The 12,434-nt window shown below is 28.7% G+C and overlaps 1 protein-coding gene across 1 annotated transcript in view; it reads right to left on the reverse strand.

Moving 5' to 3' along the window:
* Positions 1–12,219, reverse strand: part of LOC129913308 (growth hormone secretagogue receptor type 1) — a 79,023-nt gene extending 66,804 nt beyond the window's left edge. The window contains exon 1 of the mRNA XM_055991914.1: positions 12,106–12,219. The gene's annotated coding sequence lies outside the window, so the exon portion shown is untranslated. The remainder of the gene's footprint in view (positions 1–12,105) is intronic.
* Positions 12,220–12,434: the final 215 nt, after the last annotated feature.

A 12,434-nucleotide genomic window follows, 5' to 3' on the forward strand; every position in this document is an offset into this window, starting at 1 on the left:
CAGACAGACTGACAGACTTTTTTGGCATTCTCTACCATCGTAGAAAATGTCATGGAAAAATGTTTTCTCAACTTTTTTTTTTGTACGAATGCATAACTTGATATATAGTACCTATATCGCAAGTAAAAATCATTTTTGGGAAATTATGACGATTTAATATCCATATTCCATATTTCGTCTCCTTTAGTTCCTTCTTAGATATCAACATACTTACATGTTTACTTCTTCAAATTTGTAACTATCCAATGATTCAAGATTATTACTAAAGCTTTTTTGATAAATGAGCATATAGTTTATTGGTTCTTACAACAGAGTTGTTTATAGTTTCGATAACGATAAGAAATATGAATAAGAGTTTTCTCTTATGTTAGGAAATTTAATGCGAGGATTCCTTTTCCGTCGTGTTGGAATTTTAAGAGTTGAAATTGAAAGAATATAGAGTGTTTTTTTATCCGAAATCCGTACTACATATCGGCCACTATGGAACTGCTGTTGGAAAAGTATGGTATTCGCAAGTGGTGCACAGTTGTTTTGCCAGGAGTATTTAGTTGTAAAAGCTTTTTAACAAAGGCCTTAGCTAGTTGTGAAACCTTCATTAGGTTGATTTGCTTGAATGTGTCAGGACCTGGCTTGATTGCTTAGAGTTTCTTTTGCAGCTGGATTTTGTCCTAATTTTGCACCGTGTTCCTATACAAATAATTTACACATACATAGGTGGATGCATTTGTTCAGGACAGTTATTCGCTATTCATGATGGAGAATGATTTATGTACAATGTACTGTCCATTTATACGTTTAAGTTCTTCCCTGTGTTTGGTTACCGGAGAGGGCAGCGTAGAGACAGAATTCATGAATTTCAGCATCGATTTGTTGGTTTTAAAACTTTCTGTTCCATGCAGGTAGAAAGATAAACTTGTCAATGTCTTGATGTCTCTAGCTTGGAGTCACTGAGTTGATTTACCAGTGTCCAGGCATATAGTTTCTCACTTCTGGTCATGCCGTATCTCGTTCAGTTTTGCAAACAATAATTTTGTATTTTTAACGAAAACCCAAAAAAAAGTGGGTTTCGTCTTACGGCTCGTAATTCTATGCATTTATTTATTTTTCTTTTGTTGGGCAATCTGTACATAGAGCTTAACGAATGGATGGATTTGCTTGAAGTGTGATGATAGTTATTTATTGTGACCTTTACAACGTTTATCAGCGATATAAAATTTTTGAGTTGTTGCAATTTTCTAAAAAAAAAAAAATGGCTCCAACGATTTTAATTAAATTTGGTGCATATCTAGTGTAGTGTAACAGTGGTTTTAAAGTGCTCTAGGTCAATAAAACAAGATTTTTTAGGTATGGTATGCAACGTTTATGACTTGACTAACACCCCTCCCTGGTCCTAGAAAAAGGTTTATACCTTTTTGAAAACCTACACCTACATATTTCACATGAGAAAAACCTTTAATCCTCTTGGGGAGCCATCTAGCCCCTAAATCAAAATTGCGAAAATTAGGGTTTTTTTTTATTATTTTGAAATAGTTTTTAATACTTCTAAGAATTTGTTCTGAACGCATTCCAAAAGTTTTTTTTTTTGAAAATTTATAATTAAAAAAAAAAGTAATCAAGCGGCATGTCATAAAACCATTTAAGAAAGTGTTTTCGTAATTTTAAAGACCTCTTATAATACTAATTTTTAAATTTCTTATAAAATTAATGATAAGATTAAATTCAAATTATTCTTTTGTGAATGCTATGAGAACCAATTACATTCGAAGCTACTTTTACCATAAGAGCAAGTACGTATACGAGCAATGACAGTCCAATGCTTGTACTTGTACCTTCGACCAAAATCCAAACTGTGCATTTCAGGTGCATTTTCTACATTGTAGTAAATGCACTAACTTGTTCTTAGAGTTTAAGTTGCTTAAATTTTTAAGACTTTTTATATAAAAATTTGGAAAATTAAAGATAAAAAAAAAATAAAATTCGTTAAAAAAAAAAAACAAACAAAGTCTGAAATAAAATTGCCCTCCAAAACAAGTATGCAGTTTTGATTGATATATTAAGATGCATTTTTAGAAAAAAAAATTTCAAAATAGTTAGAGCCGTTTTTTAAAAAACTAATTTTTTATAAATAATTTTTTTGAAAAAAAGTTTTAAAATAAAATTGGTAGAAATCACTAATCAACATCTAAAAACAAAATTTCAAAAAAATTCAATGTCCCGTTTTCGAAAATTTGATTTTTGAAAAAATAATTTTCAACATTTTTTTAAAAATCCAAAAATTATTTTTTTTTAAATTTTGTTTTTGGTTTATATTTAAATTATATAAATGCTTCTTCACAAAAAGTTTCGTTGAAATCGAATAAGCACTTTCCGAGATAATCGGATTTGAAAAAAAAAAAACGGTTCTATCGCAGGTACTGTTAATAATGATTTTCAAAAAAAAATTTTTTGTCTTAAAACTTACATTTGAATTTTTTAAACAAACTCGTTGGAGCCGTTTTTGAGCAATTTCAATTTGACTAAGATTGGTATATGACAAGTACCTTTATTTTTGGTCCAAAAAAATTCTATCATCGTAATGTCATTGAAAAATGCTATCTCAACTTTTTTTTTGTACGAATGCATAACTTAAGGGGGGAAATCCCTCTGGAATTTTTTATTTTTGCATTATTTTTTTTTGCGTAATAAATTTATTTATCAACCGAAGAAACTATTTTCAGTGGTCTTAGCCTTAAATGAAGCCTCAAAAGTGCCTTGATAGTCCCGAAACCAATGCGCTCCGAACCTACCATAGTACGAAAACGAAAACTTTAAACGCATTTTTTTCGAAACTAGTTTTTTTCCGCACCGTGCAATGTAACTCAAAAACTAATGAAGCTATCGACTTGAAATTTGAAGCAAATTACTAATTAACTTATTGGCCACAACATGAACCTAAAAGTTGAATAAAATTTTTACAGTAAATATTTTTTTTAACTACTTCTTTGTAAAAAAAAACATGGTTTTTTTCGTTTTTTTGATTTCTAATTTTTATTTTTCATTTAAAAAAAATAAATTTAGGTTCATGCAATGCGTACTAATATCATCTAACGGAAAAAAATTTCCATTTTGATTTAAGAAAATTTCCTGGACCTGTGCATTGCACGGCGTAAACTAGAGGCGTCAACTTTGAAAGGCTCCAGAGCCACCATTTTGTTATTTTTTCATTTCAAAAAATTTTTTTTCAACACTTAATAATGTCAGTAATATCTTGTCTTTTTCAAAATTTCAATAAGTGCTTTCAGTTTTTCATAAAAAAATATTGAAAAAGGTGTCGTCCAGAGGGAACAAGATATTACTGACATTATTAAGTATTGAAAAAAATTTTTTTCAAATGAAAAAATAACAAAATGGCGGCTCTGGAGCCTTTCAAAGTTGACGCCTCTTCTTTACTCAACTCAGTAGAGGTTTTTGCGACTAAATTGGGCTATTTATTGAAGTATTTTTTAATCGCACGGACACCTGGGTTTGAAAAATTGAAATGAAGCAATTTCACCTTCCGAGTATTTGCCGCCTTCATACGCTCACAGCTTGTATATTTTGTATTCGGGCTCCTGTACAGCAAATTCAAGTGCATAATACTTTTTCCACGCGTTTTCTTCTGCATAACGTTCTCCCTTTCAAACAAAAATGCAAATTTTAACTTCTGCATCAACCTTTGACCTCATATTGCTTTCCATCTGTCTCCCGTGTCCATTTACACAAAGTCTGTTGAATTGAATGTGTTAACCCAAGATAAATAAAGGAAATACCCTTCGCCAGCTATGAAATTTATTCCAAACACGCTTCTGCATCATAAGTGTTCCAATTTCCTTCATCGAATTCCAAAGGATGGATGTTGTTTGCTGCTGTGTGCGAGGTGGTAGAATTTGAAAAATTTCTTCTTCTGCAGATGTCGCATTGTGCGTTGTGTCGTCCATTCGTTTATATAAATTTTTTTTTTTTTTTCTTATTTCTAAGCTTTAAGGCCAAAAACAAAAATTGTATAGATTTGATGAAGGTTCTTCGGAAATTAGTTCCGATTTTTATTATGGTTCATCGATAAATCGGAAAAAAAAACCCTAACTTATGGGCAAAGTATATTCTCAGGTCATGAAGGTCGTTTGAAAAAAAAAAAAAATCATGGCATTCGGAAATCCTTACAAGCAATGCCAATTACCTACCCCAAATTCATTCATCTCTAAAAAACTATTGGGTAACTTTTTTTTTGGCAACTAAGGTCAATGTCCTCTCACACTATTATATTTATAATATCTCACTTGGTACCCCATCGTCTGGAAGATAATAAAAATTAAACTAAATGTCAACTAAATGGCCAATTAGTTTGCACAATTCCTTCAAATGAAACTTACACTCGAATTGCGGACTTTAAAATGAAATTTAGAAGTTTCGCCAAGCCAAACAAAACAAAAACACTGAAGACCGAGAGGGTTTGGGTATTGGAAACTTTTCCATCGCACATATATCCATAGCAACTTACTTAGCTAAAACAAAAAGAAACGACATTTTCTTTTGAAATTTTTGTTCAAAATCACTGAGAAATATTACAGTTCTATGGAAAATGTTCACAGATTTTGTGCTGATTTTGTTGGAAAGATTTTATTTTTCAGCTGAATAAACAGAGATTGAAAGTGATTGGGGTTAAAGCAAAGTTGTGTGATGATGCCAAATGAACTTGCTACTATGGTGGATGTGGATGGCATTGTTTTGATATTGATGCTAAAATGTTGGAAAAACTTATTAATTAAATGAAGTGACGATGGTAGTTCAGCGACTTTTTGGACTAAAGTATATAATGTGCTAATAAATGCTATGAAAATAAAAAAAAGTTTTATGAACCAGATTGTGCTATTGAGCAATTAGAATAAAGGAGTGACTGGATGAAAAATTTTCATATTCAAAGGACCTCTAAATAGTTTTTGATATTTTAAATGAGCTGCTTGTGAAGAAATAGTTTATGATTTAATTAATAATTCCTTTGATGTCATGATTGCAAAAGAAAAGTCTTGTGATAAACTTTTTGTCAAAGACTGATGAATACGCTGTTCTGATATTTTTGAAAAGGCATGATCAAAATTTATTTGTTTTGAAAGAGTATACCTTGCTATTAAAGGAACATTTTTATTAAAGTTTAAAAAGTATGAGGATGTTACTCTATTAAGGACGGAAAACTCTTTAGAGACGAAAAGCGCATTTCAGTCCAAAATTTTTGATGACAATTGATTGATTAACAATTAAGGATTTCAATATCCTGCATCCATCTTACTTACTTTGCTTTTACTTACTTTGCTTTTACTTACTTTTTTTTTAAACTATTGTGGAATTCAGCCAAAGAAAAAAAATTACAAAATTTGGAGCAACTATTTACTTAATTAAATTATGTGATTTTTCTAAGGATTAAAACATCATTTCAAAGTAAAGAAAACTCTATGAAATTTTAAATTACAAAACGGCTAAAGTGACGTCAAGGATTTTATGGTTATACCTACAATACATTTACTAATTTTATAATTTTTTTTTCAATTATTTTTAGTCAATTTAGCAAATTAAGTTGTCAAGGCAACATTTTTCATAAGCATTGCACCCTTATTTACTGGACACAAATTTATAAATAAAATATAAATATGAGATTTTCTGTTTAGATGCGTATTAAACGCACAGTCGCACATAGTTCATTTCTGTTAAATCAATACCAAAATTATGGAACACTTCTGCTTATCATAGAATCTTAAAATTTGGTGGTATGGTAGAGCTGGTAGTTTTAACAAACAACAATTTAAAAACTTGGCATTGAAATTTATATAAATTTAGAAACTCGGAACACTTTTATACCGCAGTGTTTTTTCAACATGGCTGCACTTGGCTTCTTTTTAATTTTTATATTATTTATTTTAATTAGCTATGTTTTTGTTGCGATTTAATTAAATTGAAAAATATACAGGGTGATAAATATTCAATAAAATTGGTTGGTGGAGCACCAAAAATGCTTTTAGCTTTTCATATTGGAAAAATTTCATTTTAAAAGGTTTTGATTTCTTGTATAACAAAAAATTTAAAAATTAAATTCAAAATCGTAAGAAACATTTTCAAAGGAAATTATTACATGACACATAAAAACTGATTTTGAAGAAAACTTTACCATCGCGTTATTAAAAATTTATTTTTCCAAAAAAAAATTTAATCCGTTTTTCTATTTTAACGGTTACTTCAACCTATTTGTATAACAAATTTCGTTAAAATCGGTTGAATCGCTTACGAGTAAGTCAGAAATGTTGAAAAGGGTTCTATGATAGAAACCGTTACTAGAGAAAAGAAAAGCTTTAAAAATAAAAATCCAATTTCGCCTCTCACAAAACTCATAACTACTAAGTTTAATGAAAATCGCTGAGCTAAATGCCTGATTTACAATATGGCGAGACGAGAGTGAGACGAGATTTTTTCTTGGTCATTTAAATCGTAAGCCATTTGGTAATGTTTAGGGTTTTTTTTTTGGGTAATTGTCTATTTTTGACAGAAAATAGAAGAATGTGTGCAAAAAGTAGGAAATTATTAATTCAGATGCTTAATTTGTTTAGTTTTACTTAAAAAAAACTATATTGTGTTCAATTTAAATTTTAAGTACTGACCTGAAAAAAGAGCTGAGGTGCAAACTCTGTTAACAACGAATTTTTCTATGTTATAGATTGATGTAAGGTATTTGATCTACATTGTAGATACAAACTGACAGGCAATAATCATTTTTATCGGGTGGCAATGGTGCAGTGGATGTAGTACTTGACTGCTAACCTGAAGGTTGTGGGTTCGAGCCCTACCTCAGGCAGCATTCTTTTCTTAATCCCCCAGCTTGGAAGTCACCCGTGGGACTATATGAGATAATAATCATCTTATTCTCAATTCACTGTACCAACAAAAATTCTTTCCTATCTTTCTATTCCTTCTAACTAGTGCCGTGCAGTTGCATTTAAAAGACCTTAGGTCTTACAGGCATATAGTTAAAAAAAAAAAAAAAAAAAAAAAAAAAAAAAAAAAACCAAACCGACTTCCATGGATCAAAACTGATTTTTATATGATTGCGGGCATCAGCTTTGCAATACAAAAAGAATTATTAAAATTGGATCACTTAGTCAAAAGTTATGAGGTAACAAACAAAAAAAAAATTCAGACGAATTGAATACCCCCTCCTTTTTGGAAGTCGGTAAAAAAGAATTGCGGGACCCACTTTTAATTCTAATTTCAAAAAAATAGTATAATTTCGTATGTTCATAATTATTAAATAATTGTAGCAGCCCGCAGCAACAAATTGATCAATATTTTTACTTGTTTGGTGAAATGTTTTTATGTTTTGATTTTATATTTGTATCAATAATTAATTATTAAAAATTTCTTTTTATATAAATAACAAGGAAAAATACAGTTCACAAGATTAATTCCATTGATCCACAAATTTGATCAATCGAAACAATAAATTGTTTGTATAATATTTTAAAAGCTTTTAATAGAAGAAAAAGTCTTTAATTGGACTCGCATTTGAAATGATTTACTTAATCAAACACAAACATAATGCCACTTAATTTTCTGCATTACTTGCTGAGCACTTGAATAGCTTTGCGGAACACTAAATGCTTGTGCGTATTTTTCATGCATGCCATAGGTACGCATTTAAATCAGTTAATGTGATTCCTTTTTTTGCATCGAGTGTAACTGGATGATTTATGCTTAGATTGAAATTAATGCAAAGTAACTTTAATTGTTCCTGCTTTTTATTTTGTTTATCTTCCATAAATTTGGAATTTTACTAAAGTTATATAAAATAATTAAAGAATTCAATTTTAAACATTTCATTAAGGCCCAATTTATTCACTCTCCATTATTTTTAAAGGCTCCATTAAAAATTATAAAACTGTCAAATCGCATACAAATTTTAAAATTTCCCTTTTTTAATGGCGACTTTAAATTTAATGGAGTGTGAATAAATTGGACCTAAAGAAAATTCACATATTTTTCAAATAACTTTTGTTTTCACAGAGAATAACAAAATCAATCTTCATCTTCTTTATCCAGATGTCGCTTTCTCTCTGTTTTGTTGGGTTTGGTCAGTTTTGTAATCTAATCTCTCTTTTGTGTTATGTCAACAAAACTTAAATTATCCTGTCTTTCCAGTGTTTTCAAATAGAGAAATTAGAGAGATACAAGATACTTTTCTTTCCAAAAAGTTACAACCACAAAATCCAAAAGGAAATGTGTGGCAGAGAAGTTGTTTACAATGTGTCATTGAAGCCATATAGTATTTATAATATAAGATATCTATTCTTATACTCTCTCTCTCTTCTTCTTCAAGTTAAAGACTCCTTTGGAACTTAAAGAAAATTTAATAGAAACAAATGTTACTTACAAATTTATTCAGGTCCTTAGTCTTGGATTTGTTTTAATGTTTCTGTATCTTTTGTGTCCTCAAATTATGTTTATGAGTAAGGATACATGGGTAAAAGTTAAAGTGAGGTGTACCTACTCGTACGTGTAATAAATTAAAAACAGGCAAAAATTCTTAGAATTGTATTTGAAAAGAAAAAGAAAACATTATAAATTTCCATTTTGAGAGAATAATATAAAATAAAAATAGATAAGCCTAAATTTGACTTAAATAGGTATGTTTAAATATTAAAGTTAAAAAAGAGCAATGGAAAAGTAAAAAACATGATTTAAATTTTGTCTAAAGTAAATTTATATTACAATTGCTGTAAATAATAGAGTGCGTTTTATACAGGATTCTCCTTTTCTGCATTTTTGATTTGAAATGGATAGAATGGATAGATTTCTCTTTCAATGTCAAAAAATCGCAGTTTTCATAAAAGTCATATTACATGAAAAATTGAACTTCTGATGAGCACTTTAATTCACAGGCTGGAATACTTCTACTGAAAACAAAGAAGTATTGGAAAAAAATATTCAATTTCGGTGAAATTGACAATATTTAAAAAAAAAAAAAACAATTTCTTGGAAACTATTTGAAACTTATTACCGTCAAGGGTATACCTAATACATCACATCTCACGCACCTAAACATTTAGCTCACTTACTTGAACTAAAAAATCAGGAATTTTGAGTTTTTAATGCAGAAGTTGGAATATAGTAATCTTTAATTCTGCAGAAAGTCATTTCTTGCCTTTAAAAACTGACGGAGAAGGAGCAATAGTTTTGTTTTAGAAACTTACTTTTAACATACAAATATAGATCGATATTAAATTTAAAACTAGTTTTCTGAAAAAGAATTTTTTTTTTAGTTACGACCGTGCTTAAGTAAATGAGCGATGTTTGCTTCTATTCCAACTTTGATCACTCAGAAACTGATATTATTTTGTCTGCATGTCTCATTAAAAAATTACGGATCAGGTGAGTTTTCCTAGACCCACGTGATTAAAATGCATGACTGATATTCTTGTATGGCGTGCCAATCATTCCTGGAATTGATCCAAAGTATATCTTAAAAACCTTGACTTTGGATTGACTAAATTCGATTGACGAAATTCGAATTTAAATTCAATAAAACAAATCAATATTGATCAACTGGAAACTGCAACGAAACAAGAATTGGAGGGAACACCTTCAAAACTTAATTTGTGGAATGAACAAACGATTTCTCGCTGTTATGAGCACCTCGAAGTCTTCATAATTTTTATTAATTTACTGATAGAATAAAAATAAAATACACGACTGGGTCGCAGTTGTTTAGAATGTTAAAGGTTTTTATAAACTCTAATCTTATTAGAAAAGTAAAAAAAGTTGACTTTAAAGTTACTTAATACCTTTTTAAATTATTTTAATCTAAAAAAGAAGGATGTATGTCATTTGATTTTTTATATGTTTTATATGTGCCCTTGATTATGAAAGTGGACTAAGTCACTTTTTGCATTGTTTGAAGAAAAACTTACATAATAATTTTCTTATAACGATTTAATTATATTTCTTTTATGAAATCACTAGAGGAGGAATAAAGAAGTTTATTAACTGCGATTTTGCTTTCAAAAAAACTTTACCCGTTAAATAATAGTTATTTTTAGGCTAGATTTGATTCCATTTTTGGGAGTGACTTAGTCCACTTTCATAATTAAGGGCACATGTTGTTTATATGAAAATTTTGGCATTTTTGATATGCCATTTTGAAGAAATTATTATTCCACAAAGTAAATTTGAAGTAAATTTATTGATCAGTTTTGAAAAAAATTGATTTTCCAAAAAAAAATTTTGAAATATTTTTAAAAACCCAAAACTGACTTCTATGAAATTTTGTCCTAATTTTTAAATTATCGTTACTAAAACGGATTGTTATCTCGGGTACCTATATCGCAAGTAAAAAGTGGGAACACCATCTCAATTTTTTAGAGAAAAACTGAAAATGTTCTTTTATTCCAATATTCGCAGAATGCATTAACGAAACCCACATTTTTGGCTTTCCTATCAGCCTTTATGTTAGTTTTAATTAAAAATCTCAATTTTGCAATCAAGTAGAAGAAAGATTTTATGGAAAATAATCAGGCTCACAAATTTGCAACTTAGCACTTTTTTATACTTTCTTTGGAGAAGAAAACTAATTGGCAAAACACAAAATATTTTAAAAAACCAAATAATCAAAACTTATTCAAATAATGGGATATTTTTTAAATCAACATTTAAATGATCCTGCTTTATGTGTTTTTCTTCTTTATGTTGTTCATTAGAACTTTGTACAATAAATTGTTAATTGTTACGTATCTATAGCTCATCTCATGCAATGGGAATATCCTAGCCAAAAGATACTCTTTGCTTGATTCAACTTAAACATAAAGAAGAATAAATAATTGTGGAACAAAAAGAACGATTATTCTTTTTTTACCCTAAAAAGAATTTAAATTAAAATATTTTCCCGCCAAGCTTTTAATGCAAACTCGCCCACAAAAGAAAAGTTAAATGTATAAATCAGTAAAAATTAAATTAAAATTAAAATTCCTCGCTATTAAATGAAAATTGATTCTCATTTTTACATTCCTTTTAATTTATTACATTTTTACAACGTTTTCTATTTTCACTCGAATTTTCTGACATTTTTGAATAAATTTCCAATATATTTCCACCCACCCACAAAACAAGTAAAAAATTGTTACAAAATATATTGCTCCTCCCGCACGTACCAACTTAAATGAATTTTGTTTTGTTCTTTTAAAATCGCCCTATTATCTCCTTCCCAAAAAAAAAAAAAACAAGAATGATAAGTTGCTAGCACCTGTTACCTAGATAGGGATGCAACGGATATCGTTACAAAAACTGAACCAAAAAAAAAAAACAAAAACAAAATGTATAAACCATAATTTTTGAACAACTAATCCATCTATTTTGTCAGCCCTGTCTCTCTACCTGTCAGAATATTTCCAACAAGGGATTTATCATAATATAAAACCGTTAATTTTAATTAACTTGTTAATATTCAGAATTTAATAGATCAATTATTAACCACAATTAAAATACTCAAAAGACCTATAAAAAACAACCACAATCACCATCTGGACAACAGGATGAGGGCATGCCGCAAACAAAAGGTGATTTGAGAGGTGGTGATGATGGGCAGACACTGATCAAAGTGCTAATCGTTTAATCTTTTAAACAATTAAATAAATATTCAGTAACACGCACTAAAAAAATACAACACTAACAAAAATGATACGTATACGCCCCCTCAGTTTTTTTTATTATTTTTTAAGATTGAATTGTCTAAGAAGTTGATTATACAAATTTCTCATTCAAAATAGAAAAAAAATAGAATAGAAGATGTTTTTTTGGGAGCACGCTATAATTTAATTTGGTTTACGTATTTTTTTTTTTTTTTTGTTGGATTAGTTGTTGGAGGTTTTAAGGTGAATCGGCTATGAAACATAAATTTAAATTTATAAAGACATAGCATAACATTAGTTGACGGTTTTATTTGTTCGCTGAATTTAGGTGACACATTTAATTTCTTTTTATTTGACTTTCTTAGTTTAATTAAGATTTAATCCCGGAAGTGTTTATTTACAATAAGAAGGTTAATTCTTAACTTACCAAAAAGTTCTTATATCTTTAAATCCAGAGTACAGGTTAAAACCTTTGTAATCCACTTAACTTTGGTTAAGAAATGTAATTTAAAACTTTTTTAAAAATTAATTTTAATTATTTTAATTATTTTTTTACTTTAAGAATAAAATTAACTAGTATATTTCAATTTTAGATTAATTTAATTTTATGTACAAATTGCACTTCACTTTAATTATTTTATCTTACAATACAAAATTTAAAACTCTTGTTAATTTATTTTTGTTTACACTTTTTTATAATTTTTTTATTTATGTTAAAAAAAACTGTATAGAAATTAATTGAAACAAATTTAATTA

Source organism: Episyrphus balteatus, chromosome 3, assembly GCF_945859705.1.
Source record: "Episyrphus balteatus chromosome 3, idEpiBalt1.1, whole genome shotgun sequence".
Taxonomy (NCBI): domain Eukaryota; kingdom Metazoa; phylum Arthropoda; class Insecta; order Diptera; family Syrphidae; genus Episyrphus; species Episyrphus balteatus.